The 27665-nt window shown below is 56.0% G+C and overlaps 1 protein-coding gene and 1 long non-coding RNA gene across 10 annotated transcripts in view; one reads left to right on the top strand and one right to left on the bottom strand.

Annotated features, from left to right (window-relative positions):
* The window catches only part of GRM4 (glutamate metabotropic receptor 4), a 151216-nt gene that overhangs the window by 19696 nt on the left and 103855 nt on the right, over positions 1-27665 (top strand). The window contains exon 1 of one of the 9 annotated variants that reach the window (XM_019456806.2): positions 8241-8316. The exons of the other annotated variants lie outside the window; for them this stretch is intronic. The gene's annotated coding sequence lies outside the window, so the exon portion shown is untranslated. Of the gene's footprint in view, positions 1-8240; positions 8317-27665 lie in introns of those variants that run through there. 9 annotated transcript variants of the gene reach the window in all.
* On the bottom strand, positions 23384-24829 carry LOC109271467 (uncharacterized). Its single transcript, XR_002081972.2, has 3 exons — positions 24735-24829; positions 24126-24281; positions 23384-23634 (listed from the first exon to the last, which is right to left on the bottom strand). It is a non-coding gene; the product is annotated as an uncharacterized LOC109271467 (long non-coding RNA).

Consider the following 27665-nt stretch of genomic DNA (forward strand, 5'->3'; position numbering starts at 1 on the left):
ATAGCCCATGCTTTTACAGTGTCCCTCTTTCCCCCAAGCACCAGGTGTCCCTCTGGTGAGAGCCCGGGAAGGGGGACGTCAAGACGTCAGGGTCAGGCTGGAGCCTGCAGAGAGAGGGGAGGGAGGTGCAGTGGGGGGGGGGGGGAATGTGGCACTGAGCTCAGAGCCCCCCACTGACCACTCCACTGGCTGTTCTCTCTGTCCTCTGTGCTCTGTCCCAACCACCTGGTTACTGTCCACAGTGGAGCGGTGCCCCCCCCCCAATATAGTCGGATACCGGGGATGCAAGGTGGGGGGAAGGATGGGTGGGTAGGGCTGCTGGGGGAGACGTTGCGTTGCCTTGGTGGTTCTCAAGCCTGGCACCTCATCACAGTCACCTGGGGAGTTTACTAGAGCATCGGATTCCTCAAGCTCCAGCAGGCGGATGAGGCCTGGGGGCCGGGCCTGTGGTTGGACACCTGCCAGGAGGCTTGGTTGGCCACCAGACCGTGTGGTCTGAGTCGGCCTAGTATTCCCATCCCACCAGGCTCTCCAGGGAGCACCCTGCCCCCGCTGCAGCCCTCTCGAGCCAGCTGCCTCGCAGGTGCATCCTGGGGTTGCAGACCCAGCTCTGAATACAGGAGGTTTGGGGCTGGAAGCCTGGGTTCAGCTCTGGTGACTGGATTGGCAAACAGACTCATGATTGTGAAATTTCAAGGAGGCAGAGGGGCCTCTGGGGCCACTTCCCAGAAATGCCCTGGAGGGAGGCCTGGTGCGCTCCTGGAGTCCAGGTTGGAGATGACAGGGCCCCGGGGCAAGAATTCATTCACTCATTCCACTCACGGACTCCATATCGAACATCTTCTCTGTGCCTAGCACGGCTAGAGGAGTGTTCTCCATCTGGCTGCACCTTGGAATCACCCAGGGAGTTTAAAAAAATCCTAGTACCCAAGCCCCACCCCAGGAATTCAGATTAATTGGTCTGAGATGGGGCTTGGGTTCCCCAGGTGATATCCATGTGCCGGCCCAGGTGGAGAACCACCGCTCTAAGCAACTTTGTAAAGCAGGAAACAAAACGGAGTAAGGCCTTGTCCCGGTGGGCTTCTATGTTAGAGGGGGAGAGCAGGCAGTGAACAGGTAAACTGTATAATACCTAATGGGGGGGGGGGCAGTTCCCTGCAGAACAAAGCTGAGGCATGGCGGAGGGGTGCCAATGTAGACAGGATGGTTGGGGATGGCTTCACTGAAGAAGGATTATTTCTACACAAGCTCAAATAGAGCAAAGGGACTTGCCCATTGGATATCTGGAGAGTGTTCTAGGTAGAGAGAACAGCAAATACAAAGGCCCTGGGGCAGGACTTTGCTTGATTGTTGACCTAGGGACTCAAGAGGGAGGACCAAGACAGCTCTGGGGATGGGAGAGGGGGACCAAGGGAGTGCCCAAACCTACATCCTGACCCTTGTTGCTGCCAAGGGTGTTGTGGGGGGGAGGGGTCAGCAGGAGTCTGGGGACCTTGGGCAATCACTGGGCCTCTCAGGACCTCAGTTTCCTCACCTGTTAAATATGCAAATGGTCCCTGAACAGTCCTCGTGAAACCACAGAGGTGATGGGTGGGTGGGGGAGGAGATATAAGGGTGGAGCCTGTGGGAGAGGCTCACTCTTTCCCTCCGCTCCCACTCTGCTGGCCTCCTCCCACCCCTGGCCCCTTGTCCCTCTTCCACCCCGTCTCCCTGGCCTGAGGAAGGAGAGCTCGAGACAGGAGCGAGGGAGGGCCAGCCAGATGGGGAGCCCCAAGAGGCAGTAGCATGCGATGGTTAAGGCATGGGCTCTGGGGCCAGATGGCCTGGCCTCAAACCCCTGCTCTGCCATTTATCACCTGGGAGTACCTCTCTGTGCCTCAGTTTCCTTGTCTGTAAAATGCTCCCCACCTCACAGGGCACGGTAAAGATTAAGTGAATACACGGAAAGTGCTCAGACCAGCACCTGGCATGTAGACTGGGGATATCGGCCGAGTGCCTGGTTGCGGCGGGCAGCCCAGAGCACTCACTGGCTTTGGAGGCGGCCACATGGTAGGTGGCTCAGATCTTGGCCCCAGATCCCTCACCCTGTCTGGACCTTGCTCATCTCATCTGTGAAATGGGTAGAATCACGTGTACCTCTCAGGGTAAGGATGTAGGATAATGTAGTGAGGAGCTGGTGGTGTGGGTGCACCGTAGGGCTCAGTAATGTTAGTCCTCATCACGTGCAGGCAGAGCATTGAAGGGGGGCTCAAGGGGGGAGGGGGAGTGATCTGAGCCATGCAGGCTGGGGAGCTGGGCAATATGGAGGGGCAGATCACTGGCTTTTGGCAGAGGGATGATGGGTGAGTGTAGCTGAGTTCCCCCCAGTGTGTTGGTCCTGGGGCTCTCCAGGCACTCACTGTGAGGTGTGGGGGATGCTGGGTGATCTCTGGCTCTCCACTCAGGGGAGGGCTGTGGGTCCCCTTACCACTGAAGCCTCCCATAGCTCAGGGACCTGTGTTCTGGGTCTGGCTCTGCTGACAACGCGCTGTGACCTTGGGTGGGTCGGCTGTTCTGTAAAATGAGGGCATCGGATCAGGTGGGCCAAGCCCACTCCTCTACCTGGTGGCCTCTCCTGTAGTAGGAGCACTGAGCCTACTCCCCAGCGGTCAAATTACCGCGGTATTGCCATGGCCCCAGTGGCCTTTCTCGTGGCCTCTCCAGTGTAGTCCAGCCTGCCTCGACCCTGCATATTCTGAGTGTGTGCTATGCTTTCCAAAACCTGCCTCGGGGATTTTCCTGGCCGTGTGCTCCTCCTGGAACTTCCTTCCTGATGCCCGACTGGCAGAGTCAGACTCCTTCTTCAAACCCTGACTCAAACTCCAAGACTCTCCTGACCCGTGAAGGGCTGAGCTGTTCCTGGGGTACGTGGGGTCCTTTGTGTGGCTCTTGTGGGTCTCCCTGACGTCCATGGGCTTGTGGAGGGCAGGACTGGGCCTCCCTGGGACCCAGGGACCTGGGCCTGGGTCTTCCCCTTGCCCTCAGTGCCCCTGGCCCTGTCTGTCAGCCTTGGGAAAACCGAGCAACCCCGCAACCCCCCTCCCCCCCCCCAAAGCAACCCCTGTGTGGGAGCTGTGCCTGGGGCAGGGGTGTGGCCCATGCCTCCGCCTGTCTCTGTCAGAGGGTTAAGCTCATAGTACCTCCCCCTGCCTAGTCCTAAATGAGCTGTGTGCTTTTCCACTTCCTCCCAGTTTATTAAACTTGCATTTTTATGACCCAGACATGTTGGAAATGAAAAGGCGGCACATTCTGCTTTATATTCCAATTGACCTTTACGCATGCCACTTACTTGGGGGCCCGGGCTGGGGTGAGGTGAGGAGATGCATGCCCCCGCCTCCAGGCTCTGGGCTGCCGTGGAGAGTTGTATCCTGGAGCCACGTTTTGGGGGGCAGGGAGGCGGGGGAATCAGAGCCCCCCTTGGTCCCCAGCCCCTGCCTCCTCCTTTGGGACTCTGTGGATTTCTCTGCTTTCCTCTTCTGTTCTCCCCCATCTCTCTCCTTCCTGCCTCCTTTTATACCCTCTCTGGCTCTGCCTGGGCCTCTCTCTGGGTCATGTGGGGTGGCCTTATCCATGGTTAAGGCCAAGAGGTAGGAGTGGCCCACAAGCTCACCTGTTTCTGGACAGGTGTGCTCCCGCCTCGTGGCCACTCTGGCCACCTGCCCGCTTCACACCTTGATTAGGGCCATTGGTACCCTAATGTGCTGAGCACTTTCTGGTGGGCACCCAACCCCTCCAGGTCCCCTTTCCGTTCTCAGATGGTCCTCTCCCCCTCAACATAGCTCCAGAAATTTCCCCTTGATTGAAGATGTGGCCTGGCTGTGGGCAGATGCTGCTCGGGGCTGTTTTCCTCGCCTGTGGGATGACCGTGAGCGGGCTCTGCACGTGTCCCCGGGTGGTGGACAGATGGGGTTGGTCTCAGGGGTGTGAAGCTGTTTCAAAAGGGGCCAGTCCTGGCCCTGCCACTCCTGCCTGTGTGATCCTTGGGCGGGTCACATGATCTCTGAGCCCAGTTTCCAGATCTCTAAGATGGGTAGGACGGTTGTATTAAACGGGACAATGAAAAGTGGCACATGGCCCAGTTCGAGGAACAGTAGCTGTTGTAACGCGTGCTCATGAGAGGGGGAGGCTGGATTCTTCTCCCTGTTCCTTTCTTTCTTCGTTCCTTCATTCCTGGACCTGAGTCCTCCCCAGGCTTCTGTTTTTCCTGGGGCCACTGAGAAGTGCCCTGGGATGACCCAGGAGGCATGAGGCACAGGTACCACGAAGATGGACCGGCCTGGCTGCCGGCTCTCTAGCCATCCCCGGGGGCCTAGGGGAATTTAAAACTCATTAGGGCTGAAATATGCTGGAGGGAGAGAGGGAGGGAGCCCGCTGAGCACCACCCCATGCGGGGCAGGAGCATAGGGGGGCCCTAAGGGTCCTTGGGTGTCTGGGCATCTCTGGCCGGGGCTGAGGAGCAGAGAGGTGACACTTAGCTCATTCTCCAGCCCCTGGGGCTGTGGTTCAGTGGGAGGTCCTGCAGGGTGTGTGTGTGGGGGGTGGTATTTGTGTTCAGGGCTGCTGCCTCCCTGTCTCCCTCCAAGTTCAGGCCCTGATTGCTGTCAGGGAGTCCAGTGTGGCCCCCTCGTCAGAGCAGCAGGAAGAGGGCAAAGCTGGACCCTTAGGAACGAATTTGGGTGGCAACCCCCCTCCCCCACCAGGGGGGACACTTGAGGCTTAGGACTGGGGGGCCGGGTGTGTGAGGGGTGTGGCTTCCAGGACCAGGTCTGTTCTGAGGGGAGATGGGGATATGGGGTGCACACAGCTTTCACAAAGGAGCCTTTTATCAAAGATGAGTGGTATCTTCTAGGTGGGCTTGACAGAAAAGGGTCTCTCTCTCTCGCTCTCTCTCTCTCTCACTCACTCTCACAAGGCATCATGTATTCTATTACCCTCCAAACTTCAAGCACATGGAGAATTATAGAGACGAATAAACTGTCCTAGACTCATCACCTGGCTTGATCAAATATTGATATTTTGCCCTACTGGTATCAATGTTTGTTTTCATGCTAAGGAAGAAAACATTGTAAACGTCATCAGAGGGCCCGTGTGAGCGTCCTTGTGCTCCACCTCTTCCTCCTCGGAGGCCGCCACCGCCCTGTCCTGTGCGGATTGTTTTTAGTTCTTTTAATGACTGTGCACTTAAAAATAGTTTTGTGTGTTTTATTCATTTTTGAGAGTGAGAGAGACAGAGCATGAGTAGGGGAGGGGCAGAGAGAGAGGGAGACACAGACTCTGAAGCGGGCTCCAGGCTCCGAGCTGTCAGCACAGAGCCCAACGTGGGGTTCGAACTCACGAGCCTTGAGATCATGATCTGAGCTGAAGTCGGACACTTAACCGACTGAGCCAACCAGGTGCCTCTAGTTTTGTGTGTTTTAAGCTTGATAAAAAATTGGATCATGTTGGGTGTCCTGGGGCTGGCTGCGTTTGCTCAGCTTGTCCCGTTCCTTTTCTTGGCCATGTGGTTCCTCACTGGAACAGCGCCCTGTGCATTTACTCGTTCATTTCTTGGGGTCACCTGGGCAAGTCCCCTGATGATCTTCCTGGCTCGTCCCAGGGGTGCTGCCCGACCATCCTTGCCCGTGTCTCTTTGTGTTCTTGGGAGAGTTTTCTTGTGGGTCGCACTCAGGAGCGGAATTGCAGACTCGTGGAGAATATGCCTCCTGAACTTCCCCAGAGGCTGCCATGTTGCTCTCTACCTTTGATGCAGGGTGCTGGTTTCCAAACCTGTCTCCCCATTGGAACCCCCTGGGGCTTGTTAAAACACAAGTTTTCACCAGATGCCTGGGCCTACGTGGCCCTGCGATGGGGACTCTTTGTGTGCGAAGTCTTGTTTCATAAGCTCCTGGGGGCTTCATGGACCTACATTTGGAGGTGCCTTGCCTGGATCTGCCAGTCACTTGCTGTGCAACTTTGAGCAAGTTGCTGGATCTCTCTGAGCCTGAGTGTCCTCCTCTATAAGATGGGGATGATGATAATGGTGAGGACTCAGTCAGGGTTGGCCCTTGCCTCCTCTGGGGGTTGGCTTGGTGCTTTTGAGGTCTGTGGTGTACCCAGGGTTGCCACAGCCTGACCGGGCTCTTGTGTCATCCAGAGGAGCAATGTACCTCCTTGACTCTGTCTGTGAAGTCGGTTTTGGGTTCGTTGTGTTGGTCAACAAGCATGATGGACGACTGCCCCGTGCAGGCCATGCCATGTTTTAGAGACCTGGAGTATGGGCCAAGGACGCTGATGTCAGAAGTCAACGGTCAGTAATTCCATGACAGTGAGATGAGGGCTTTCACGGAGGTGGATGAGGCCCGGTTGGGGGGTGGGGTGTCAGGGAAGGCTTCCTGTAGGAGGACAACTAGCTGAGATTCAACAGCCAGCATACAGTGAGGTAGGTGGAGGGCTGGGCTGGCCAGTGGGGGAGGGCATTCCAGGTGGAGGGACCCAGGAGGCCAAAGGCCTGGTGGTGAGAGAGGAGAGGGAGAGTGGGAGCGAGCCTGGTGCTTGTGTGGGGGTTGGCCGTCTCGCTTCAGGACTGCTGAGGCTCCCGGTGACACAGGCATCTACCTCCTGGCAGCGGTTGCCTCTGACTGAGGCCTCAGATTGCAGCTGGAAGGGGGTTTATGGGAAGCCTGAAGTGTGAGGAAATGTTAAGTGCCTTATAAGTACTTTGATTATTTTAAATTGCTTAAGTGGTTTCTAAGATGGTCCTAAGTATCCCGGGGACACAGACACAAAATCAATTAGGAAAGTACAACAAACCTAATGAGGGGAGAGTAGCCCCCTCCCCCACGCCCACCTTGGCCTGGCTCTGGCCCTGACCCGTCAGCCCGCACCAGAACCCCTACTTTCACCTCCAGCATCGGGCTGGGGAGCCCCCAGCCTCTGCGCTGGGCCCTCCTGGCCTTGAGTCCTGCCTTCTCGCTCAAGTGTTTTGTGGGGTGGAGGGAGAGGAAGGGGTGTCTGGAGGGGTAGGGACGGGAGGCAGAGAGAGGGGTTGTATGTGGAAGTGCCTGAGAGGGTCTCCTTTAAAGATGCTTCTCTCTTCTGAATGTGCCTTTTATCCAGGGGCCCTGGAGCCCCCTAGGCCTACAGTATTACCGTTAATATTATTATCACTATCATTGCTATTTACAGCATTATTTTTTAAGCGCGTGATACATTCCCATGGGCTTTCAAACATACCAAAGGACATACCCCAGCCCTACCGTGGAGGCAGCCACTGCTCCCCGTGTGACCTTCCAAAGAGGGCTGTGGTCTGGACTCGGGGCTGTGGTGTTGCAAACTCCGGGGGCGCCATTCACCGTTGACCATTCACTGAATCTGGGGTGCGGGGTGGGGGGTGGGGATGTGTGCACGCATACGTTCTCCTCCGCTTTTTTCACACGCCGCAGCACCTGCCTGGTGGCCGTGGGGATTGCTCATCAGCCAGGAAGGACCTCGGCCTTTGTCCGGCCACAGAGTACTCCCCGCTCCCAGTCTCCTCGTGGCAGACACCAGGTGCTTCCCAACCTCGTGCGTTTGAGAACACCCCTTGTGCGGCTGACTTCGTGCGTCGGCCACGTTGCGTGTCTCTGTCGGGAGAATTCCTACAGAGCGCCGGGTCACAGGACCAGCGTATTCGTAATCTCTTGCCCTCCTGCCGGCCAGGGGTGGGGGCCGCACTTCCTGTGGCTGGGTCTCCACCTCTGCTGTCAGCCGGGCGGGGCCGGGAGGAGGCCCTGCGGCTGATGCTGACCCGGGCCCTGTGCCGCCAGCCTTGTGCAGCAGATCGTGGGGAGCAGGGACCCCGGTCCTTGATGCAAGAGCTGCCCAGAAGAGTGAGTGGGCCCCACTTCACTGTGAGTCTGTGTGGGGGTGGAGGCAGGGGCAGGGGCAGGGGGCAGCTCCGGGCCTCTGCGGGGGTCTAGCGGGAGCTGGAGGCCCTGGGCTCCTGGGTCTCCATCCCACACATGCTCTGAGAAGGTGCCGAGAACCGGCAAGGTGGATGACCATCGCTGGCCTGGCTCGGTTGTCTGCCCGCCCTTCCCTCCGCCCCCGCATCATTCAGGTGTGATTGCTCCCAGCAGAACTGCTTCTGTGCCCACGTTCTGCTGTCTTTGGGCCCCATGGCTGCCTTGTGTGTCCATTTAACAGATGCAGCTCTGAGGGGCGGTGACTCCTTGGGTCCTGCAGCGGCTCGGGGGTGGAGTTTGGCTGGTCCCTTGCCTCCCTGGCTCCTCAAGGAGTGCTTCTGTCCCAGGTCCGCAGGTAAGGCTCATCCGTCCGTCCGCATCTCGGTTTAAACACTTCTCACTGCCCGCTGCCGGGAGGGCTCCCCTTCTGTTCTAACCAGCCTTGGGCCCTCGGCAAAATCACTTAGACTGTCTGGCCTCTCCATTTTCCCATCCGCACGATGCATCCAGATCCAATTTTACTGAATACTTTCTGAGGGTAGTGAGGCAGGAGATTCCCCACTTCTTCCCGGAGGGCCTCAAAACTCTTCTTTTGGGGGACTTGAAACTGTTCTTGTTTTCCATGTGAATTTTCCATGCAATACCTCCTCGGAGGCACCAAGGAATCCGCTGCCTCCTTCCTCCTACCCCAAGGTACACAGTGAGATGAGCAAAGAGCCTTGTCACCTGGAGCACATTGTACATATTTATTATATTAATTTTGCATAATTCACCGAACTCTCTTTGAAAGAGATGTGGCTTCCCTTATTGAAAACTGTCTTTCCCATTCTGCACGTCCAGCTTCAAATGTCCTCCTCCCCTGAGACCCTTCCCGCCCAAACCAGTCCCCGCCTGGACCAATTCCCTTAGTCAGTGCTGGCCCCTGAGCTTTCATTCCCTCTGGTCTCTCCACCGAGAGACCCTGAGGTTAGGGACGATGTCACCCGTTTCTTTTGTGGGTCCCCACAGAATCTGGAGGGATGAGTCAAAAAATATTTTTAACAGAAAGCTGTCAATGTGAAGAACAAAAATCTCTGTTCCTCAAAGGAATCAGGCACAGAGCCTCCTGGAAGTTCGGCAGCTGGTACTTGATTTGACACTGAACTTTCCCAGGTTCATTTCCCAATGACCTTTCATGAGAGGTCCGATGAGTGGGTTTTGCTACAATCTGTACAGTGGTCTTTGGTAACGTTTTGAAGGAAGAAGTGGAGTTTTCCTTAGCTTTTGTTTGGTTTCCAGTTTAATTAAAAATACGTATGTTTTATGTACAGCTTGTGAGTCAGCGTAGGAGTATGGCCCATGATTTTGGGGACTTTCAGACACCTGTTGTAGGCAGCTTCTGAGCATTTCTTGGAAAACGTGGTACGGCCTTAGGGCCCAGTGATAAATGGGAATAGGGGAGGCAGGGTCACTCACAACCATCGGCAGGTGACGATCTTTCACAGTTGCTTCTTGGTCATTCCACACGACGGCCCTACAAAGTGGTCCGGACAGATGCCCTGACTTTACTTGAGGAGAATGAGACCCAGAGAAGTTACTGTGTGGGAGACCACCTAGTGAGTCAGAATCAGAGCTGGGCTTGGAACAAGGGTCCCAGACTTCCAGCCCAGTGCTTGCCCTCTACACACACCTGGATGTCACAGGCAGATCCTTTGAGGCCACCAGCTCTTAGTGTGAGTCCATGGGTGGTGGTGAAGATGACTTGCAGGCTGGAAGCATGTCGGTCTTCCCTCTGCCCCACGGAGCGCGGGAGAGTCAGCCTTGGGCCCCTATGTGTGAGTGTGGCTTATGCCCCCACACTCCTTCCTGTTGGTGTTGTTATAAAAGCCAACATGTTCATTGCAGATCTGGAAGAAAACAGAAGAGCATAAAGAAGCAAATGAAAATTGCCCACTCATCCCGCCATCCAGAGTGACAAACTTGAAACGTTTGTGTATTTCCTTCTAGCCTTTCCTGTGTATAATTTATGACGCTGCGACCGTAACATCTATGTGGTTCTGTAGCCAGCTTTTGCCCACCAGGCTGCGGTTGGGAGCATTTTCCACCATCCTTAAATAGTCTCTGAAACATGGTGGGTGATGGCTACACAACCCCCCATCAGGGAGCCCTATCATCTTTTATGTGTCACATCTCTCTGGTGGCTGGTGGGGTGTTGAGTTTCTGGGCTGCTTCCTCACCGTGTCTGGGCATTTGCAGTGGACTCTCCCTCCATGGGGGGAAGTGACCGTGAAGGCTTGGGTTCTGGGTAGGTGGGAAGCAGGAGGTGGGAGGGTCCTGCCTAATTGGACTGGTAATCCTGGGAGAGACAGGTGCTCAGGTGAGCTCCCTGAAAGGGCGGACGGGAAGGTGGACATAGCAGGTGGAATGTGGGAGGCAGAGCCAGGTGTCCTCAGTGATGCTGTGGGCGTGGGACACGGGGGCCTGGAGAGACATGCTTAGCTGAACTACCGGTGTGGGGCTGAGAGATTGTGGTTTCACTTTATTCCTGCCCTGGGTGAAAGGACCCCCCCCCCCCCCGCCCACCACCGGTGCTCCAGAAATTAAACTCAGGGATTCCAATCCAGGGCGATGGCTGAAGGGGAGGTGGTGGGCAGGGGGCCAGGCTTGGCAGGGAGGGGAAATGACCTCATCTATACCATTTGCTGTGGACAGGTGGGACGCATGGCAGGGGGTGCCTGGAGAAGGAGGTAGCAGCCCCTGGGTTCCCACGGTGGCATTGTCTCTACAGGCCATCCGGCCTACCTGCACCCCAGTCCTTCCCTCTGGCTGCTGCCACTTCTGCTCCGGTTCCTCTCCTTCAGCCTCCCAAGATCCCGTCTGCTGGTTTCTCTTTCCGGTCTTTCCTTTGTCCACCTTTCCTTTCCTCTACATTAAAAAGAATTGAAGTATAACTTATATGTAGTAACATGCACACATTTCAGATGTACTACTTGATGAGCATTTATAAATGCGTTTATGTGTATGAACATCAAGCCAGAGAACATTTGCAGTACCCTAGAACGTTCCCTTGAGCCTCTCTTAGTCAATATCCTAGCTTCCCCAAGGCTAATCACTAGCCCGACTTCTAACAGCATGGATTATTTGCATCTGGCTTTGAGCTTGTATAAACAGAATCATACAGTAAGCCTTTCGTGGCTGGCATCTTTCACGTGATTTGGGAGATTCATCCATGCGCTTGACTATATTCCTGTTTTTCATTGCTCTGTACTATTCCGTCGTGTGCTTGGTTCGTAATTTACGTATCTCCACTCTGCTTCCGTTGGACGTCTGGGCTGAATCTGGTGATTGGCTATTATGAATAAAGCTACTCTGAATATTTGTATACGTGTCTTTGAGTGGACACAAGCACTCATTTTGCGTATATGTGAACACACATACCACATACACGCGCGCGCACACACACACACAAATTGCTGGCTCATTGGCTACATGAATGATTAGCTTAATGAGGCATCTGCCAAACATTTCCCCAAAAGGGTTATGCCTTCTCGCCATCTTTTTTTGCTTTGGAAATTCCACCTGGGCTTCTAGGTCCATCTCAAATGCTACCTTGCCCGTCATCTTGATGGATAACAACACCCATCATTCAGGTGTCAGCTCTACAAGGCAGGATTGTGTCTCGCTTCTTTACTGCTCTGCCTCCTGGCCAGGAACATAGTGGGTGCTTAATAACACCCGTGGTTGAATTTATGTGCCTGGCACTGTGTCAGAGCCTCACATAGATTATCTAAGGTAAGTGACCAGCCGGGAAATTCTACAGGTGAGGAGACAGGCTTGTCCAGGAAGCAGCAGGAGCCCGCAGCACCGCCTTTCCCCGAAGCCTGCGCTCATTCCACAGTTCCTGGCGGCATGTGTTTGCAATTTCTTGCTCTTTTTCAGCTCGCCCACTTTGATTTCACTCGGCCTCATATTCTAGTCCGGGGGTTGTTGAAGTAAATCTCGTGGGTGACCTAGTTAGCTTGTGACCCAGCCAGCTCTTGGAGGATCCGCCAGCTCTGTCTTCATCCTGAGTCTGTGCCCCAGAAGCAGGGAATTTCAGGCTGGGGTATGGGTGGTAAGGCTGCAGAAACCCACTCAAATGAAATTAAAGCCCTCTCTTAGTAGGGCCAACATTCATATCTCATTTTTACCTTTTCAAAGCCCCTCTTCATTGATTGTGACACTCCCTGGAGATCACAGCCTGGGCATCATCATTTGCATTTTCTGACTGAGAAGAACAGAGCCCAGGGAGGTGGTGTGATGTGCCCAGAGTTTACCGTGTTGCTTGGAGAAGAGCCGGGGGGAGCCTTGAACTCTTGCCTTCCGGCCATGTGCTGTAAAGTGTGGCAGGGTGTGCTGGGAGCTGATAGAGAATCGGAGTTCAGCTCAAAACCCAGCCAGGCTTGTCCCAGGGCTGCTTTGGGAAATCAGAAAGGCTCTTTTAGGTCATCGATTTACTAAATGGTTTTTTAGAGCCCTGGAAGTTTTGCCAAGTGTCTCAGGGGCAGCTCCGGGTTAAAGGTCACAGCGGAGGCTTAGAGGAGGGGGCACTGTCCGTGGTGCTGAAACAGGACTTGGGTGTGGGGAGGTGAGGGAGGGAAGCAGTGTTGGCCTTAAGGGCGCTTATGGCTTCCCAGGAGGTGCTATCCTGCCAGTTTTGGTGGGAGCTGGGCATGTGGCCGGGCAGACGGTGCGGGTGCCTTGATATTTTAATTGAAGCCTGGAGACACGGTTGCTCTCTCTACTGCGCTAACAATGTACGGAATAAATAATTCAGCAGTGGTTGTGTTGTGCCTGCTGTCCTCACCCATGGGGGTGGCCACGCTCGTGCTCATACGTGCAGGCTGCCGGGCTGGGCCAGGAGCTGCTATTATGGGCTGGACCATTTTAACAGGGCCCTGGCCACCTCTCAACCCTGGTGAATTGGTTTCCTCCCAGGCACCCCCCAAGGAGAAGTTAGTGGAATGTGGGGCCAACTGCTCCTGTGTGTCACGATTAAGTGGCACTTAAAGGTCCGTTTGTCCTCAGACTGGCCTGAAATGCCAGCAAACTGGAGGAAAGGCCCCTCTTAATGGACACTCTCCCTGGGCTGTGTTTGAACTGGTTCCATTTGATTCAGCAAATATTTATGGAGCTCCAAGTTTATGCAAGATACTGGAGCAGGTGGTAGGAATGGGAGAGATTGCCAGAGTGAATTAATCTGGGTCCTTCCTGGATGGGGAGGTGTGACATACATGCGATTTTGTCATAGCTCAAGTTGGGGTGTAGGAGGGCTATGGTGGAGGTGCAGGTGAGGGTCTGTGGGGCCTCAGGAGGGAGAACTCACTTTGGACAGGGCACGCATGCGGTGGCTGCCTGGAGGAGGTGGTCAGTGTCCTGCAGGCAGAAAAGGAGCCATGATAGTGCTCTAAGTGGAAAGGGCAGGTGTAGCTGGAACTTCGGGTGTGTCTGGTATGGAAGCAGTAAGGCTTGTGGCATGAGGGCGGGAAGGTTGGGTGGTGGATGAGTGGAGACGGCTCGGATGAACTGGGGGCTTAGGCCAAGGGTGTGGACTTGATCCTGTAGAACAGTGCCCTGGCTAGATTTGGGGATTAGAAATATTCCTTTGGGTGTGGAGTGGAGGGTTGGTTGTAGGCTGAGGACTTAGTCTGAGAGAGTGATTGGGAGACCAATGAAACAGTTCAGATTAGAGGCAATGGTGGCCCGAATGGTGGCCTTGGGCATAATGTCATTCATTCATTCATTCATTCATTCACCAGATTAGTGAGCCAGATGTTGGGCTAGGCTGGAATACAGCAGTGAAGGAAAACACATACAGTCCTTGCCCACATGGAGCTGACCTTCTACAGGGGGAGAAAGATAGTAAACAAGATAAGCAATAATTCAAGTGGTGACAGGCGCTGGGGAGGAAAATTGCATAGGGTCGGAATTTTGAGAGTGACGGAAGAGAGGAAGGGCTCTTTTCTTGTTTTTTGTTTTTGTTTTTGTTTTTAAATTTATTTATTTATTTTGAGGGAGAGAGCACAAGCAGGGGAGGGGCAGAGAGAGGGAGAGACAGAATCCCAAGCAGGCTCCACGCCACCAGTGCAGAATTCCGTGCAGGGCTTGACCCCATGAACTGTGAGATCATGACCTGAGCCAAAATCAAGAGTCAGATGCTTAGCTTGCTGAGCCACCTGGGGGGGGGGGGTGGTGGGGGTGCAGGAAGGGCTCTTTTAAACACGTGGTCAGGTTGAGTGTGTTTGAACATAGACCCAGGAAAGTAAGGAAGGGAGCCAGGTGACTGGATGGTGTTTGGGTGGAGGGCACAGCCAGTGCAAAGGCTCTGAGGCACCCTCTGGTTGTCCTGTATAGACTGGATTTGCAGCATGGGCAGTGGCAGGCAGGCACGGAGGAGTTTGTAATAACCCTCCACCCTCTTCCGTCCCTCTCTCCTCCGTTCTTCTCCCCCCTCTTCTCCCCTCCTCCCAGGGAGACAATCAACCCCCAGTGCTCCTCCACAGAAAGCCCTGAGGTGGCTTCCCGGGAACCTGGCAATTCCCATGAGCCCTGCCCTGCCCCCCTGGGCCCCAAATCCCAGCCCACCAGCACAGAGACCCTCAGCCACAGCTAGATGCGCCCAGGGTCCTCTCTGAGCCTCAGCTTGTCTCCCCCTATAAAGTGAGCACCAGTGACAAATACCTCCCTCACCCGGTTGATGTGAGGTTTAAATGGGAGAATGTATGTGGAAGCTGTAAATGGAAGGCAATTATTCTTACAGTTTTCAAAGCCAGAGGGAAAGACCAAAGAGAGTGGTCGAGGGAGGTCCCTGAGTGTAGTTATTTAGGAGCCTGTGACTCTGAAAGGTGGCCTGGCACAAGCAGAAGTGGATTCAAAAGCTGCAATGAAGAGAAATCTGGGGAGGCAGCTGCCCAACAAACTGCCAGCGGAAGTCGAGGGTGTGGGGCGCGTTCTTGGCCCAAGGGCAGTGCAGTGACCTGTGGTGCTTCTTCCCCAACATGGGAAGTCCTTCCTCAGTTTGCCCTGTGCCCTGCGCCCCCTCCAGCTCCTTCCTCCCAAGGCGTTGTGGCCAGGATGGCGTTTCCAGCTGGAACCATGGGTATCAAGGTATCCTCATTTGGGTGAGGGGATGCTCATGGTCCCCACCTTCAACACCGAGGCCCTTCTCTCCCTCTCAGGGAAACTGGGGAGTCTCCCACCCAACCATAGGAACCTCCCTCTGTCCCATCTCTGGAGGGTGGTTGAGTTAACTGCCATTCATATTTTTGGCAGAGGGCTGGCAGTGAGACCCAAACTGGGAGTGCGCTAATTGAGGGGTTCCTTCTGGGGAAAACCCTGTGATTGGCATCCGGGAATCATGGATCTGCCGCGGTCCTCCCAGTCGTCCTCCCAGCCATCCTCCCAGAGGCACAGCTTATAGAGCTGTAAGCGGGAGACACCTCCTCCCTGGGGCGGGGGAGAGGACGAAAAGAAAAGGCCTGTTTAATTTAATTCCGTGTTTTATTGCTCGTTGGATAAATAACCTTCATTAAGATGGAAGGTGGGGGGATGGACAGGGAGAAGTTTGATTAATTTCGAGCTGGTTTCTCGTTTGTTAATTTTCTCCCAGTTCAGCAGGATTATTAAAACAAATTACAGATACTGCTCTCTCCTCCCTAGGCTGGAGTGGGGCTTGGCTCGCAGGGAGTGATCCTGCTCCCCCCCACCCCACTTTCCACTACAGTTATACATAAGGTGCAACTTGGGGTGAGGGAGGAGGCCTCCCCACCTCAGGGTCTCTGGGCAAGGCCCTCCTATTTCTTGTTGGGGTTTTCGTGTCCCCACAGCCTCATGGAAGATCTGGACAATCAGGAAAAGCAGCATGGGGGTGCTGGCCAGGACACCCTCCCTGCAGCAGAGCCATTGACCCGGGGAAGGTCGGTGCCTGGGGTGGGGGCGGGGGGCCTGCCAGCCCCAGGGCCCACCCCTGGTATCCGTGGGAGCAGGCCAGGTGGGCAAGTAGAGTAGGCGGGCACACAGCTTCTGGGCTGCCCCACGCTGGTGCCCAGTCTCTCAGTCCTGCTCCACCCCCATGGCCCCCTGGCCACTGCCTGTTCAGACCCTTTCCCGGCCCATCCGCTCTCGTCCACCTTGAGCTCTGCCCCTGCCAGGCTGGATCTCCCACTGGCTCCATCCAGTCCTGCAGAAAAACTGCCACCTGCCGGGTGTTAATGGGGGATAGCAGGTCAGCACTTTTCCTGCTCACCCGTGGGCAGTTAAGAGTTCCAGCTGCTTGATGGGCACCTGGGCAGGGCAGTGATTTTTGGGGGGGGTGGTTATGAACACTCTTTTGTGTTCCCCAAATGTACTGTGAATGCTGACTCTGCCATTTTGACTGTACCAAAGTGTGTGTGTATGTGTGTGTGTGTATACGTGGGTGTATGTGGAGGGGGCGTGGGTGAGCACTTGAGTGTGCGTGCGTGTGAATGACTGAGCCTTTCCGGGATATCCCTGCGGCACGCACATGTGTGCAGGTCCTTCCATTTGGATGGGCTGACTCTGAGCCCGCTGGGCCCTGGCAGGGCTGAGTTCTGGTGTGTATGTCCATCTGTATGTGTGTTTCCTCCTTCCTGGCCCCTGCCACCATCAGCTGATACTCTGGAGCATGAGATTGGACTGTCCCGAGCCGTCCACCTGGCCATGGCAGCCCCAAGGGTGATCGAAGAGAAGCCTGCCTCTACTTGGCTCCTTGCAGCCTGTGGGGCACAGGGTTCCCCTGGAGAGGGGCCATTTCCTGCGGGCTCCCGACTCTCCACACCCCCAGCCCACCCTGGAGGGCCTTCCTGCTGTCTCCCCCATCTCCAGGTGGGAGCTGGTGGGACGGGCCAGGGGAGGGGCAGCACCTCTGTCTCCAGCCCTGGGGGCCTTGGCCTGTGAGGCTCACAGGCTGTCGGGGCTGCCCATCCTGTGAGGCACAGCCAGAAGATTGAGGCAAAGAGAGATAAGGGCAAAGGGGATAAGGGCCACGGGGGAGGGGACGGGGCACGGGGTGGGGCTGCTTTAGGCGAGCTGTCCGGTGACAGCGTCTCTGAGCAGTGACATTTGGTCGGAGGCGTTGATGGAGTGAAAGAGCATGCTCTGTGGCTCTGTGGGGATAAACCAGCTAGGCAGAGGACACGCTGGTACAATGGCTGAGAGGCTGGGCTGCGCTTGGATGCTCAGGGACTGTTTAAGGAGGGCAGTTGGGGCGGGGGGGGGGGGCGGCGGTAAGAGTGGAGGTTAGCAGGGCAGCACCCACACAGGGCTTGGGATTTCCTCCCAAGAGGGAGGCCGGGGCTGGGGGAGGGAGTTGGGCAGAGAATGGTGTGGCCTGACTCCTGTGTTAAGTGGTGGTCCTGCCTGGGTGTGCCCCACTGTGCCCCCTGTGTGTGCGTGTGTGCACAGCGTGTGGACCTAGACCACCAAACGAAGAACAGGCCAGATGGCCAAGCAGGGCTCTGGGTAGGGGTGTAAATGTAGTAGAATCAAGGAGCCCTGGGAGGCCTTCCATCTGGGGGCACAGGCTGGGTCTCTGTGGTTCCAGAGAACCACACAGGAGCACATGAGAGGACAGAGAGACAGATTTCAATTCAGGGTCTCGAGAAGCCTGGCAGATACTGGAGCTGGGACGGGCTACCTTGTGAAGTGGTGAGCTGCCTGTCCTAGGAGGTGGGTAAGCACAGACCCCTGTCAGGGGCACTGGAGGGGGCAGTCCCACCCTCCTCATCTAAGAGTCTCTGGTTAAAGGCTCCCTCTTCCAGGTAACATGGGTGGCTTTGAAAGAACTCACTTTGATCCCAGCGATGGGGATTCTGGCCCCTGTTAGCAGGTGTTGGGAGATGCTTGGGGAACTCGGGCTGAGCTTTGTGCTCCTCTCAATTTACCCTATGGATGCCCGCTGTCTGCTGGCACCGAGGGGGGACCCGGCGTTCCCTGCTGTGATGGTGGCACGACCCTCCTCCAGGCTCTGCTACCCGAGGCTCCCCCAGTGGGACCTGCTGAGGCCTGGGTTAATGGGCAGAGCTTTGTCAAGCCTGGGCATTCTGGGGCAGGGGTCTGAGTGGGTGAGACAGAGTGGAAGGGACCAAGATCCACTCAGGGCTTCCCTTTCAGAGAGCGGTGTCAGCTCAGATTACCAGTTGCTGGAAACTGGATGCATCGGGCTGGGACAGGGAGGGCCTGTGGGCATCTCCTGCCTGTCCCCTCATTGTCTAGACAGGACCCAGACGTGCTGCTGGTTCCTGCCGTGGGCTCTGTCTCTGGCATTGAGGGGCCTGGGTTTCAATCAGTAAGCAGAGCGATTGAGGGAGGATGACTTCTCTCCCAGTCTCCAAGTTTTGCCTAAAAAATTCAGATAATAATGTCTACCTCAAAGGGTTTTGTTAGGAGTAAATGAAGGGAGGTAATGATAGAGAGCACTGTCTGGGGTCAGTCTGCTGGAGGTGACCTTGTGACCAGTGATGGAGGAGGAATGAGAAGAAGGGAAGGAGCCAGTACAGGTATCTTAAAGAACAGGTTTGCTCAGTGGGTGGCCAGGGCCCAGGCCACTGGGGACTGCTGGGACACTGCCTAGAGCAGGCCCTTGGTACCAGGCAGGGACCGTGTTATCCCCCACCGCATCTAATACCTGGCACATTGTGGGCAGGAGGAATGTGGTCGCGGGACTCAATGGCACATTTGGAGGTTTCTGCAGAAGGTGGAAATAGAAGGGTCTGGGGACAGACCCACTCCAAATCGCACCTGCTTTCCTTCTGGAGAAGCTGGGCCCTTCCAGGCTGGAGGCTGAATCTCTGGGCCGAGAATTGCAGGAGGCAGCCACAGCAGAGCTTGGAGGGTCTCCGAGGCGCTTCAGTCCAGTCCTTATTTCCATGGGGAGGTAGGACAGCTCAGCTGTAAGGGCGCAAATCCCTGCTTGGCCACCTACCAGACGCCTGTCTTTGGGCAAGTAGTTTGACTTCTCTGGGCCTCAGTTCCCCCATCTGTAAAATGGGCGAAATGCTGGTATCTCTGTCTATGACGGGATTCTGGTGAGGACTAAACAAATTAATGCTAAGAACAGAGCCTGGCACGTAGTAAGTGCTCAGTAGGTGTGAACTATTACTGTAGTTATGACTCTTAGACGAGAAACCTGGAGCACAGGATGGAAGAGCGTCTAGTGTGAGGCCGCGTGGTGAGTTGGTGACAGACCAGAATTCAGGTTCTTTCCACCGTGGCAAGCTCACAGAGCTGCAGAGGGCAATGGAGGTGAGATGCAGGGGTGGCCTTTTCCTGCTCTGGGCCTCGTCCCTGGCCGCCTCCTCACCCTGCCTATGTCACTGGGACAGCTGGAGAATCCCCCGGGAGCCTGCTTATCTTGAAGGGACGGGCTGGGGTCGGAGGGGAAGCAGGCACCTGGAGACCTTATTTGCCTGTCTTCTGGCTCCTTTGGTTTTTTGGAGAGCTTAGGGTTTAGGGCAGGGCTCACGAAGTGTCACAAGGAAAGAGATACTTGGGAGGGCTTGTGGGGAGGTCACACTTGTCTCCATCTCCACAGGAAGCCCCTGGCCCAGCTGCCCTCACCTCTCACCTGGACTAGTGCAGTGGCCTCCCCACTGCTCTCTTGGGTCCCCATCTTGCCCCCAGGCCTGTTTTCTGTACAGGTGCAGCTCGTGTTCTATTCTCCCCTCTTCTGTGTGATTTTTTGCCTTTCCTTGAAACTGCCGTGGGCTCTTGGCCACAGGGCCTTTGCACTTGCTGCTCCCTCCTGTCCAAGATGCTCTTTCTTTTTCCCTCTTCACCTGGGTATTGTCTATCCATCTTTCAGGTGTCAGTTTACGGCCTGTCCTCAGGAAGCCTCCTCGGGTGCCCTGACCAGATCCAGGCCTTTATTCCAGGCTGTCACAGTCCCCTTGCCTCTTCCGGCACATCTGACGTGATTATGTATGTGTGTATCTGGTTAGAGACCATTTCTCCTGTTGGACTCAGCTCCATGAGGACAGATATTCGATGTTCACTATGGCATCCCTGGTGTCTGTCATGGTGCCAGACACATCGCGAGTGCTCAGTCAACATATTTTGCATGAATGCATGATCGGGTGGGAGGCCCATATCACCTCCACCTTTGCCAGGGGCCAAAGCCCTCATGTCGCAGGCTGATGTGGGGCTTCCACAACAAACATCCCCCAAGAGGGCACCCTGGGGTGGAACACCACCCAGAGTATACCCGCATGTGGGCCCCTTCCTGAGGGGCCAATAGAAGATGATGGCTCAGATTGAGGGGCTGCTGGGGACAACGGTGGGGGCATCCAGGGATCAGAGAAGCTGTGGGAGGGTGATGACACCCCCCACAGACTGGGTGCTCAGCAGTCTGTTCACCCCAGGGCCCCACTGGAGGCAGTGCTGGGTCAGTGGGGTGGGCAGGGGAGGGATGAGCCCTGTCAGTGGCCAGCCAGCACCCGCCCCCCCCCCCCCCCCCGTGGTCTTGGCTAAATCATTGCCACTTGGCCTGTCCATTCTTCAGTTTCCTCATCTGGACCAGGCCAGTGGTTTTCAAACTCTTTAGAAGCAGATACATTTCACCAACAGAATCATGTAGAGAAACTCACTTATGAAAATTAGGTAGAAGCAGACTGCTGCTCTAGTTCATCTGTTTGTTCATTGGTCATTCATATTTATTTGCAGAACCTGGAAAATCAGGGCTTTGGTGCCAGGCACGGTCCTAAGTCCTGGGGCTATGGCAATGAGCGAGGCAGACAAAAGCCCCTGTCCCCGTGGGACCGACACTCCAGTGGGGAGGTAGATGATCAGGAGGACGCGTGGATGAAATGTGTAGTGTCACAGGCGGTGGTGAGTGCACACCCTGTGCAAAGGTCCTGGGGCGGGCTCCTGCCTGGTGTGTTGGGAGGAAGAGCGTGTGGCCCAGGTGGCTGGAGCAGAGCAAGTGAGGGAGAGGGTAAGTGGGCGGTGAGGGCAGGAGGCTAAGGGGGCAGATTGCGTAGGGCCTAGTGAGCCATTGAAAGATGTTGGCTTTCACTCTGGCTGAGATGGGAGCCTCTTGAAGAGAGGAGGGACATGATCTAACTTGGGTTTTAGATGGGTCCCTTGGGCTGCCGGCTGGGGACTGGACTCTGTGATGGGATGCGGGGGTGTGGGAGGTGGGGGGCCAGCGAGGAGGCTGCTGGGATAGTCCAGGCCAGAGATGCTGGAGCCGAGGCCCAGGGTGGTAGTGGCGATGGAGTTGAGCCGTGGTTGGGTTCTGGATTTATTTTCAAGGTAGAGCCAGCAGCATTTGCTGAGAGAAAGAGGAATCAAGGATGTATTCGATACTGTGGCCTGAGCAGTAATTACCTGGCTAGGAAGGACTTCGGGAGGTTCTGGGGGCCCCCCTAGATCGCCATGGGGAGCAGGTAGTGGGCGGGAGCCTGGAGTTTGGGGGTGTGTTATCAGGTTATGGGGTGGCCTGGGAGTGAGTGGAGAGAGAGGGTGGAGGACCGAGTCCGGGGTGGCCAGCGTTCAGGACCAGCCGTGGAGGCTGAAGAGGGGCTGTCTTGGAGGAGGGCACCAGGGAGCAAGGTGCCAGGCAGCCAGGTGGAGGGACTGCACGGTCAGATGTCGCTGTGGGGTCAAGTAGTGTGAGAACTGGCTGGAGGGCTCAGGCCGAGAGCCCCCAAACCACAGCTTGGCACCGTGGCCCGAGGATCGCCTGGCTTTGCCTGCTCGGTCGCACGTTCCTTTTGCTCTGGTCTGGGCCCCCCTCCCCTACCTGGGGCTCTGGCCCCTGTCCCCAGCGAGAGCCCTAGAGTCTCTGTGGGGCCTCCCCCACTCCCCTGCCAGCCTGGCTGTGGCCCAGGCAGTGATATAAATCACATGGAGTGATGGTGATGTGACTTTTATCGGCCTATGTGTTCAATAATGTTAATACATCCCATTATATCATATTATAGTAATACAGAGCCGTATATTACACATGGGCGCAGCACGTTAACTTGGGAGAACACTTGGGCAGACGCTGTGGTTAATTTTCCCTCCGCCTGGCTGTGCCCCCATCGGCGCTCAGTGTGCATGAGGAGGACAGCAGGTGTAGTTACGGACCCCTCAGGCATGCCCCACTCACTGAGGTTGTCCCAGCCTTGCCTCCACTTCCCGCAGCTTGGGGGGCAGATGTCACTCCTGTGCTGTGGAGGCCCCTCCCTCTGTCCTTACCTCGTGAGTCCAGTAGGCAGAGGTCATCAAACGCCCCCCCCCCCCCCGAACAGATGTGGAAACTGAGGCTCAGACATGAGAAGCGGTGTGCTCACCAGATGTGGAGGGGAGAGACCTGGAGCGGAGAGACCTGGAGCGGGGACTCTTGACTCCCCATCCTGGCTGCTTCGCGGGGTGGGGGGATGGTGTGGACAAAGGGCAGGAGCCGGGAGTGAACGTGGAGCACGTGCCAGGTGCAGCAGGCCCTCAGGGGCTGGAGTCAGGTAGACCTGGGTTCAAGTCCCACTTTGCCACTTGTTGTGATTTTATTTCCGGATGTTCTAGGGCCTCTGTTTCCTCTTCTAAAAAACGAAGGTAATAAAGAGCATTCACTTCGTGGGGTTACTGTGTGGGGATTAAATGAGATATTCCCTGTGAGGTGCCCATCATGGGCTGGGTGCTCATTAAACCACAACTACCACGCCTGTTATGATGACGACCAACACCTAAGCAGCCTCTCGCCTGCTGCACAGCCCCCCCCCCCCCAGCCCCGGCCCTCATGTCTCGCCCCCACCAAGCCCGTTATACGTGCCCAGAACACTGGAAGGTTGGCCCCCTGGGCGAGTCTGGAGCCCTGCCCTTACCTGCTTGGGCACTTGGGTGTAGCCTAGCGCCCAGTGCTGCCCAGCTCCCTGGCTCACAGGGAGGAAGGCCAGCTTTGCCATCAGGTGGGCCTGGGTGACCCCGGGACTCCTCAGCCCTCTGAGCCGCAGCCACAGCTTCTCGTTAAAATAGGGCTACAGTTTCCTGTCTCGGGGCTGTGGTGAGAATTAACACAGGGAGAGCCCGTGTCAGCTGACTGCTGCCCCCGGGGGTGTGTGCCAGGGGTATCGTCATGACTCCTAGCTGCTCTCTTTCTAAAATTTAATATCCATCTTCCCACAGGAGCCTCAAAGTAAGGTTTACACTGTGCCCATTTGACAGACGAGGAGACAGAGGCTCACGGGAGGTGACTTCCCACAGGCCGCACAGCGAGGCAGGGGGCTGCTTCTCACCTTCGGGATCTTGGGCTTTGAGCCCCTCTTGGAAAAAGGGGTGCAGGCCTTGTGGCCGCAGGGCCCCCGCCGGGTCCTTTGGCCCGTCCTCTCTAGGCCTCTGGGCTCCTTCGTCCCCTAGCCTCCCCCGCCCATATGTATCACTCTTGACAAGGTTACGGAGTCAGCATGTAAAACCTGCACAAGTGAGTGTAATTTATTGATCTACATTTTGCTTATGAAATAGGACAAGTGCTGATTGAGGATCTTGTTTGCTCTCGCCCTTGCACCGCGCGCTCCCCCGCCTGTGCTCTTATCGGCGGTAATTCCTTGGAGTCTGCATCCGAGCGGCTCCTTTGTCAGCCGGCCGAGGCCCTCCACTCTGCGCCCTCTGTTCTTCTCCAGCCTCCGTGCCTTATCGTGCCCCGTTTTTTCCCGGGCTCCTAAGAAAACATATAATGTTTAAAAGAGTGAGACAAGGGACTGAATAAAGCACTTTCTCGGGAAATATTTGTTCAAAGTCCTGTTGCCTCATCTGTCTGGTTCTCTCCTGGAAAACATAATTCAGAACAGTCCTGGAAATTAATCCAAGTGTCCTCTTGCCTCCTGATAAGAGGCTGGGTGGGCCCCGGGGAAGGGGAGACAGAGGTGGGTGTGGGACAGCCCCACAATGATTGCCTTCGAGGGTGCTGCTGTGAACTCGGGGTGGGGCTTGGGAGGGGTGGGCACAGCAGGCCCTAGAGGTGAGGGACACCCCACTGAGCCCTGGGGAAGGAGGTGGGAGACCTCAGAGCAGCATCTGTGTGGCAGGCACTGCTGTGGAGTGGCCAGCTTCTCCAGGCAAAGCGGCAGACCATGCAAGCATGGGAACTCGGCCACTGACCAGCTCCGTGACCTTGGCAAAGCCTAGGGCTCTGAGCTTTGGTCTCCTCACCTCGTCTGAGGTGCTTACGACCCCGTGGAGCGTGTCCTCAGGCTGCTTGTGTGGCAAGAATGAAGTGGCCCCTTTGCTTATTGGGCACCTGCCCTGTGCCAAATCTGTGCCGGGCGTCCTGTGGGGAATGAAGGAAAGGTCCCTGGATTCATGGAGCTGCCGTTTTAGGAGGAGGTGGATATTAAGTGGAAAAGTAAACAAATGTTGAGCACGTTAGAAAGCGATCATTGTTCTGAGGAAAATCAAAGCAAGGAAAGTGGAAATGGGGTGCAGGGTAGGGAAGTAGGATTGGTACTAAAAGGGGTGGTTGGGGAAGGCCTTCCTTGAGCAGTCTGTCTGTGAGGGAGGGGCCACATACAGATCTGGGGGAAGAGCATTCAGGCAGGGGGGAACAGCCAGTGCGGAGGCCCTGAGGCAGAGTGTGCCTAGAATGTTCAGGGTTCGGCAAGGAGACTGGTGTGACCAGAGCCAGTGAATGCCGTCAAGCTGGGAGTGGCTGGAGGTGAGGTCAGAGGTAATGTGTGGAGATGCTTTGTTACAATGCCAGGTACTATGGATGATTTTGACAGACTGCCCTGAGCTGAGCTGTAAAAGGCATTTTATTAGCACCTGGCAGGGTCTCCCAAAGGGAAGCTGGCATGCGAATTTTGCGTGAGGAGGGGAGGTCTGTTATTTCTCCTGTCTCCTTCCCACCTTAAACACCCCAGTCCTTCCTGCTATGAGATGATATGAGTTGTCTCCAAGCTGTCTCCCCATTATGATGCCAGGAGAAGGAGGCCACTTGTGGCTGTGGGGCCGTGTCACCCTGTGTGGGGTGGGACATGGGTAGTGGTCCCAGCAAGGGACCCTGGCCTGGCCAGTGGAGCTCTGGTGACACTGGAGGTGCCCACACATCCTGGCTCTGCCTGGGGCCTTGGGAAGAGAAGCAGGGGCCAGGAGCCCACTTTCTGGCAGCCTTGGGTGGGGTTGGTGATCCTAATTAAAAGCTTGGATCCAAAAGGCTTGATGGTGGAATTTCTAATTAAATCAATTTCATCTCGTCTGGGAGACAGAGGTTTGCATATGATAAGCATGAAATTAATAATTATGTTTAGAAATTAGCTGTTGCTCAAAGCAGAGCCATTTACACAACCCCTCTGGGGCCTCTGGCCCCCACCCCTGCCTGATCCTTTGTGTTGGAGACAGATGGGCCACTTCACCCCAGAGTGTGACAGCCAGGAGTGGAGGGGGGCGCTGAGCTCGGTGGAGGCGGGTGGGAGGGGTAGTAGGGCTGGCTTCCTCTGCTGCTGCCCTAAGGACACTGCCCCACAGGAGATTCTGCGTGTGTGTGCGTGTGTGCCTGCACACGTCCGTGTAGACCCTCTTGTACAAGGGGGAGGCTGGGGTTTTATGTGACAGTTAGTAGCATGGGCTCTGGAGCCTGTCCCTCTGGGTTCAAATCCTGCCTCGGCCACTTACTAGCTGTGTGACCTTGGACAAGTGTCTTAACTTCTCTGTACCTCAGTTTTGGGGAACATGGGAAGAATAAGAGGGTCTACTTCCTATGGTTATTGTAAGATCAAAGGCGTTCAGGCATTTGTAACCACTTAGGACTGTTCTTGGCACATAGTAAACACTCAGTAAATGCTAGTTCTCATGATGATGATTGCGTGTGTGTGTGTGTGTGTGTGTGTGTGTGTGTGTGAGAATGTGATTCAATTCAGCCCCAACCAGCCTGTGCCGAATGTGAACCTGACACCTCCAGGCTCGTGAGTTGGAGATGAATAATAAGACACTTTCCTGGCTGTCCCGGAGCTAGAGCGTAATGCTTATGCCTCCTGCGTCCGTCAGCCTTGGTGAGGTTAGGTCATGAGAACGAACCGTCCTCAGATCTCCGTGGTCTAAAATACATAAACTAAGTGCTTACTACCCCACATGTCTACGCGGGAGGGCTGAGTGTCCTGTCTCATCTCCTAGACACCCAGGCTGGCCTGGGACATCGCTGGTCATGGTGGCAGAGGGAGCAGGTACCCTGTAGGGTCTCACAATGGCAATGAAATGCTCTGGCCCTGAAGGAAGGGCATTTTCTGCTCCCGCCTCGTTGGCCAGCATACGTCACAAGGCCCCAGCCAACCACCAGGGTCAGAGAGTTGAATTTTACCACGTGCCAGGAAGGCAGGGAGCTGCAAGTGTCCCCAGCGGCTCTAAGGACAACATCAATTGTGTGCGCCTCCGTTTGTTATTGATTATCTCTCTCACTAGAATGTCTGTTCCCTGAAGGCAGGGATTTTTGTCTCTGTGTGTTCACCCCAGTGCCAAAGAGTGTGGAAGGCACCCAGTAAGCACTCCGTGAACCATTACCCAGTGGGTGAATGAACGAACGAATCATCAGTCTCCGGGGTGTGTGTGGGTGGGCTGGGGGCGGGGGTTGTGTTGGAGGGAAAGGCTGGGGGCCTCGGGAGCAGCCAAGGCAAAGGGACCACAGGGGCCTTGTGGGCAAATTTTACTGTCTTTGAAGATAGCATTTGCCTCCTGGGGAGAGTCTGCTGTCCACTTCTCAGTCACGGTGAGGAGGTGCTGCAGGCCATGGTGTGAGAAGAAGAGGGGGCCTGTGTGAAGGCAGCAGAGGGCAGGGTCACCCAGTCTCCAGGCCTGGATGGGGCAGGGCGGGGGGCGGAGCCAGGGAGGCTGAGTGCCCTGGGCACCTAGACGCAGATTGGAGACTGTGGATGCAGCCCCCAGACGGGGGCTGAGTGACTGACTGCACTGGGGCACAGGCCAGCCCTGGGCCAGGCAGGGGTGCGTGGCGAGGCCCCCGAGTGACGGGATGCGTGGGGCTGGCGGTTGGTGGCGGATCCGTGTCTGTAGAACAGAGTAGTGAGATCTGATTAATGAGGGCGTCCTGAAGTGAGCGGGGAAGTGGCCAGCGGCCCCCAAATGACCTACTGAGTGTGGAGGGGGGAGGCCCTCAGCTTGTGGGCCGAGAGGAGGCCCCGGGGTGGGTGGTAGACAGTCTTCCTACCCGGGGTCTATCCTCGTCCTTCCAAAGATCACCTGGATGCAGGGTCAGCCCCCTGGCCAGGGTGTCTGCCCACCTCCTGCTTCCCAGGCCTTGGACCTCTGCTTCTCTGTTCCTTAATAATTGGTGGGGGGGCATCTCCATGGGGAATGGGTGTGTGAGGCCTCCTCGTGGCTGTCCTAAGCTGTAGGGTCACTCTTATCCTCTGCTCTTAAACCCCGGGGTCCTGGCAGGGTCAAGGGCAGGGGCCATCTGTGCCCCCTCCATGTGCTGGGTCCCCCCGTACTGCTCCTCTCGTGTGTCCCCGCACCCCCCCTGCCATATCCCTTCTCTCTCGCTGTCACGGCCCTGCCCAGCTGCTTTGAACCCCCCTCGACCCTGCACCCCTGTCTTTGTACCCCTTCAGTCTGTCCAAGCCCTCATCCCCACACTGCCAGCATTTTCCCTCTCCACAGCCCCCCTGCGAGACCCCCAGTGAATCTCTTGTCGCCCCAAACCTGGCTTGTCAGCCCGGATGCATGTTACCCTGAGACCGCCTTTCC

Source organism: Panthera pardus, unplaced genomic scaffold (genome assembly GCF_024362965.1).
Source record: "Panthera pardus isolate Hobbes unplaced genomic scaffold, ASM2436296v1 HiC_scaffold_17, whole genome shotgun sequence".
Classification (NCBI taxonomy): domain Eukaryota; kingdom Metazoa; phylum Chordata; class Mammalia; order Carnivora; family Felidae; genus Panthera; species Panthera pardus.